We start from the raw sequence: 6,098 nt of genomic DNA, 5'->3' as shown, positions 1-6,098 counted from the left end.
GCTGTCAACAGTTACACTCTAGAAAAATCTTTGTTTATTTTAGAAGCTGACATTGTACCTCTTTAGCTACAATGACTTAGACATGTACCTGACTTAAGTATATAAAACTTACCATGACTGGCAAAAACCTAAAAGAAGTAAGTACCTATTACATTTCCAATGACAAATTAAAAAAAAAAAAAGACCTAAGCCCTAACCAGTTTTGCTCAGTGGATAGAGCATTGGCCTGTGGTTCGATTCTGGTCAGGGACACATGCCCAGGTTGTGGGTTCGATCCCCAGTAAGGGGCATGCAGGAGGCAGCTGATCCATGATTCTCTCTCATCATTGATGTTTCTCTCTCCCTTCTCCCTTCTCCCTTCCTGAAATCAATAAAAATAATAAAAGCCTAAGATCTTTGTATCCATAAATAGCTGGTACATTTTCCAGTGGCAAAGGTATTTTGTTAATATGCACATTTCGTTTTCTTTTTTTAGCTTCTGGAGTAATTAGACATTATTTAAACTATTAAATGCCTAAAATTAGTAAAGCTTACACCATCTAGACTCAGAGCTACAGGTGTGTTTCTCTAATTACAAATAAAGCTAAGTAAAAATTTATCTTCATTGTTCATCAGAAACTGACAAAAGTTTAGTAAAGGCTAAGTTTTCTAAAATTGCTATATAAAACATCTAGCAAACTTATTGGAGTTCTTTGAGAGCCCTAGTTTTTTAACTTATCAACCACAAGAGGGAGTTGCATACTTGAATTATCTTTATTAAATTTTAGTTTTGACTGAAAGATGATCTAAAAGGTACTAAATATTTTTTTACTGTTATTTCTCCTTTTTTTTGGTCTTTTTGGTCTATTTAGACTATATTTGGTCTAAAATAATAAGTAAGTTTAGAAAACCAAAGAAGGCAATGTATGATAGATGTTAAATAGATCGCTTATTTCCTTGTTAGAACAAGCATATAAAAAGCCACTGTTCTGCAATGTCAGCAACCTAAAAGTCTTGCCATATCTCAAAAATGTATTGTCTTCCTAAGTGAAAAATATTAAGACTAAATATAGGAGACTTTAATATAAATCTCAACTTTTCTGTCAATATTTCCATTTCTTGGACTTAATATTAGAATTTTACTCTATTATCCATTAAAAGTCAAATTGTTTCATTATTTTACATATAATAGATATCCATCAAGTTACTATAATTTTCAAGGTTTAATATAAAAATTCAATTTTTATCCTCAAGGAACTTGAAGTTTAATTGAGAAATATACTTGATAATGAAAAATCTGAAGTGCTGAATTTTTCCAAATGTGAAATGAAATGAACTTTATTCTGAACTCTGTTTCAGATAAATTTCTTATCTCTGCTTCATTTCTCTTCTTCTGGAGAATTCGCTAGTTCTTTCGTTTGGGGGTTGTTCTTTGTCTCCTCATTTTGGTTGTCTGTCTGGGTTTGTGACTTTTAGGTAGGTCCTCTATACTTCTCAATTTCTAGTGCAGGGCGGTGTTAAAGGCTGTTTCTGACTAATTGGATCAGACAAAGCCTCCACAGACTGCCTCTGTCTACACTGCAGACTAATAGGATTCCGAGTTGAATTGCCCCCAGCTGTGGCGAGAGTTTTTTTTTTCAACAGGGTGGGGCAGTTGCTTCTGCCTGGAGCCTAATTGTTACTTTTATTCTCTTAAGTGGCCTCAAGGCAAGGTGTTTTCCCATAGGGTGTGTCAACTGTCTTCCCCCCAGGCAAGGCAGATGTCTCTGTGGGAAAAATGTCTTCCTCTGCGGGAGGGAATGACTCAGCCCAGGAAACTTGGGGCGTCTGCCTTCTTAGCTCTATCCCCTGAGTCCCCAGTCCTGGGTTCTGCTCTCACAGCTCCAGTCCATTTCACCCTCCCTCTGCCAGAGCACAGCAGGGTAGGTGGCTCCACAGGGAATTTTTGTGCATTGGCCCTTTAAGAGGATGCCTGAACTTTCAGCTGCCACTCCCTGGCAGACAGCACCCCACTGCTTTTCACAGCTAGATATTATGTGGGTACCCTCTTCAGCTTGGTGCTATCTAATGGGGAGCCCAGCTTCAGGATTAGATCCCAGAGTTCTCAGTGGCACCCGTACAGCTGAGATATCTCTCCGGGACTTCATTTGCCATGTGTGGGTGCCTGGCCAGCCCTTTTGGGCCTTGGGTATCAGGGTTCTCTCCTGTGAGTTTTCCTTTGATTATTCGGGAAGCCTTTCAGTATTTCAGTTGTAATTCCAGCTTGTTCCTGGGAGCATGTCTGTGCAGTATCCTCCTACTGTGCTGCCATTTTTTTGTGTGGTGATGATTTATAAATACAGTGTAATGATCTGTAAACTCTTGAAATAGTGGTTCAATGCAAATACCACAAATGAAACCAGTATAGTCTTTTGTATGCATACCTTTATATATGTTCTGTATGCACATTATATACATTGCTTCTGTACATAGACACAATGTGTCTGGGTGAAGTCTTTTTTTTTTTTAATCCCTTGTCCCACTTTCAGTGGACCCCCTCAGTTTAAAAACTGGTAACTCCCTTCAGCCATTCTGATTCCCAGTTTCTCTGTTGTCTCTCTCTTTTTTTAATATATTTTATTGATTTTTTACAGAGAGGAAGGGAGAGAGAGTTAGAAACATTGATGAGAGAGAAACATTGATCAGCTGCCTCCTGCACATCTCCTACTGGGGATGTGTCCGCAACCCAGGTACATGCCCTTGACGGGAATCGAACCTGGGACCTTTCAGACCGCAGGCCGACGCTCTATCCACTGAGCCAAACTGGTTTCAGCTCTCTGTTGTCTCTTTATAGAACTTCACTTATTCAGCTATTTAACATTCTGGACCAACTTTTTATTTATTTTGCATTGTTATATCCTCATATATTCCACCTTGTCTTTCCATTCTACAATTAATTTTCCAATCTATATATGAAATTTTCATTTCAGCAGTGATGTTTTTAAATTTCTGATACCTAGTTCTCTAGCTCCTTTTTCATAGCAGATTTGTGTTTTATGGGTACATTATTGTCTCAAATCTGTTAATGATATTTATTAGAATTTAAGTTCTCAGCTCTCTCCTCAGTTATCTCCACTTAACCTAGATTTAGTCTTTCCCATTGTTTATCTAGATCTTTTTCTTATCAAATGTTCTTCAAATGTGTTGTGGTCCTTGTCTATTGGTTCATATTTTTTAAGAATAAAGGACTATGAAGGCTAATTGAAAATCTGTGTAAAAAGTGAGATTAGTTATTTGGCAGACTGCTTTGTGTTGAATAAGTCAGGAGCCAGCTGCTACAAGAGAACACTCCATCATCACCAGCTAGCATTCTCTACATTTGTGGACCAGCTTGAGAAATATGTTTGGGACCCTTACAAATAAGCTTACAGGTACTTACCCTTCAATGGGATGGGGAGAGGTTGACTGTTCTATAAACAGACATCCAATTAAGCTCCTGATTTCTGGCCCATTCCTTACTTCTGTCTCCTGTTGTTATCTGTATTCTCCAAAGTCTGGAGCCTCTAGATTTCTGCAGGGCAAGTTCTGCCTCTTTGTGTTAAGTGCTCTCCTTATCTATGAGACTGTAGCTTTCTTCACCATCCTTCATAAGTCTATGCCATTTCATCTGCTCTCATTCAGTCTTCCAGAAACTGGCTGAAATCTCTTGTCCATTAATTGCCTACTTTCAGTGGTACCACTGGATTGTACCAGTTTTATTCATATCATTTTCATGGTGTTTTAGGAGGCAGTAGAATATATATAAATATAATGCTTAAATTATCCTTAAACAAAAATCTTAATATAATTTATTCTTAATAGCTTGGCATTTTAAGTCCATATTAGTCTATATCAGTGGTTGGCAGACTGCGGCTTTGCAAACCACTTTCAGTGGTACCACTGGATTGTACCAGTTTTATTCATATCATTTTCATGGTGTTTTAGGAGGCAGTAGAATATATATAAATATAATGCTTAAATTATCCTTAAACAAAAATCTTAATATAATTTATTCTTAATAGCTTGGCATTTTAAGTCCATATTAGTCTATATCAGTGGTTGGCAGACTGCGGCTTTGCAAACCGCGGCTCACCATCTATATATATAAAAGCCTAAGCGACTATTATAACCAGATGATAACTGTGACGCACCCTGACCACCAGGGGGCAGACGCTCAACGCAGGAGTGCGCTTCCACAGCAAACCTCCCATGGTCAGCCAACCTCCTGCAGTCCCTCCCCCTGGCCAGCTATCCCCCATTGGTCCCAATCGGCCCTGATGATCACCAGCCAGGCCAAGGGACCCCTCACTTGCACGAATTTGTGCACCAGGCCTCTAGTATATAAAAGCCAAGTGATCAGAATGGCGAAACAACCAGTCGCTATGACACGTACTGTGATGGCCAACTGGCCTGATGTGGGCCCCGATTGGCCCCCCAAACCTCCTGTGGCCCCTCCCCCTGCCGGCCTGGCCCCCGATCAGGCCCCCACCCACCCCAATTGGGGGCGGGTCCAGCCTGCCAACCTCCTGTGTCCCCTCCTCGCCCCCCTGCTCCACTGGCCTGACCCATGGTGGGGGTTTGGGGGGCATCCAGACCCTACCCATGCACGAATTTGTGTACCGGGCCTCTATATAAATAATAGAAATGGAGAGATTTCCTTCAGCTTACCCACTGCAGTCTGTAACAAATCACCCCTCCTATGTAAGTACATGTTACTGGATGTGCATGAGCTTATTAATTCATGTGTATGTGTGGTTGGTATAATTTTATTAGATAACAGTTATTTCATTATGCCAAGAGAAAGAAAAACATAAAAAGCCAGTCTAAGGGATTCCTTAAATCCCTATTCAATCATTTCCCATAGATGAGGTAGAATTTTCTAGCCTTTTCCCATAACTGTAGCCCTCATTTTTGTAAGCTTTCCTGAGTCTCTTTCCAAGCTTTCCCCCTTTTTTTAGACCCTGGAAATATAATTGTCATGGTTCTTTCTTCCCAATCAACATCCAACCCTTTTCCCTTAGTGGAAGCTGATCAGAGTGAAAATGTCTATAAATAAACAATAAATATTTTTCTTCATTATGGGTCTGATATTGTTTCTTAATGGTATGTACTTTAATATTTTATACAATGCAGGTTAAAATTGCAAAAACTACAACTAGAAAAAAAGTTTCATTTTAGCTGAATTTTTATAGCAACTTTTAGAAATTTACCTTGACACTTTTTTTTGTAATTTATTATTCTCAGATTTCTATGTAAAAATCCCAGGCCACAAATAAAAAGAGAACTAGACACATAAAAATCTGGGCACATAGAAGAAAGAATTGCTAAGAAGTAGAGATCATATCTCTTTCCTACTGTTTTCAAAGCATTTATAGTTTGTTTGTAATTAATAGACATACTTAAGAGATCCTGAGTAGCCTACAAACTAGGTTTGTCATTTCTAAGTAACATAGTCATTCTAAGATTTTATTTTTACAAGAAAGAAATACCTCTTAAATTCTAAGACAGTGGGTTCATAGTATTTTAGGGCTTCAGTTTAAACATGGATATATTCATATTTGGTCATAATTTTTCTATTGAGACCTTCTCTTCATTGAGTATTTTTCCTCTGTGGATTCCATTATAGTAGCTCCCTGGTGGTGGAAGTGGGTTGCTGGAGCAGTTTGCATTTGCTTCTCCCAGGCACCCCAAGAAAATCATGAGCCTGGGGCTAATGGTTATAATAATTTTAAACCCTGAAGTCTCTGTCTGCCCTGTGGTTTAAATTGTGACCACTCAAGTGTGATATAAACTGAATTTTAATTTTAAATCTTTTCTCATCCCCCCTCTCCATAGATAATATTGAATGAAATCACAAATGCATATCTTATTTTCTAATTTCAGCATAAGCAAACCATCATTTAGTCCTTAGAACCACTAAGTAAATTTCTTTAATTATTCTTTTACACATTTAGAAAAAAAATATAACAACTTTTGGGGAGAAAATCTTCAGCATTTTAAGAAATACTACTTTTAAATAATTATTAATTTGAACAAATTGTTAATTGATGCCACTTAAGACATGTTGGTTGGTGGCTGGAGTTTAGAAATGAAGGAAAGTA

General features: G+C 38.2%; 1 protein-coding gene across 1 annotated transcript in view; it reads left to right on the top strand.

Moving 5' to 3' along the window:
* TAB2 (TGF-beta activated kinase 1/MAP3K7 binding protein 2) overlaps positions 1 to 6,098 on the top strand; it is a 35,908-nt gene that overhangs the window by 22,657 nt on the left and 7,153 nt on the right. The gene's annotated exons all lie outside the window — the stretch shown is intronic.

Source organism: Myotis davidii, unplaced genomic scaffold, assembly GCF_000327345.1.
Source record: "Myotis davidii unplaced genomic scaffold, ASM32734v1 scaffold1534, whole genome shotgun sequence".
Classification (NCBI taxonomy): Eukaryota; Metazoa; Chordata; class Mammalia; order Chiroptera; family Vespertilionidae; genus Myotis; species Myotis davidii.
The sequence above is the reverse complement of the archived record's forward strand: the minus strand, read 5'-3'. Positions and strand labels throughout refer to the sequence as shown.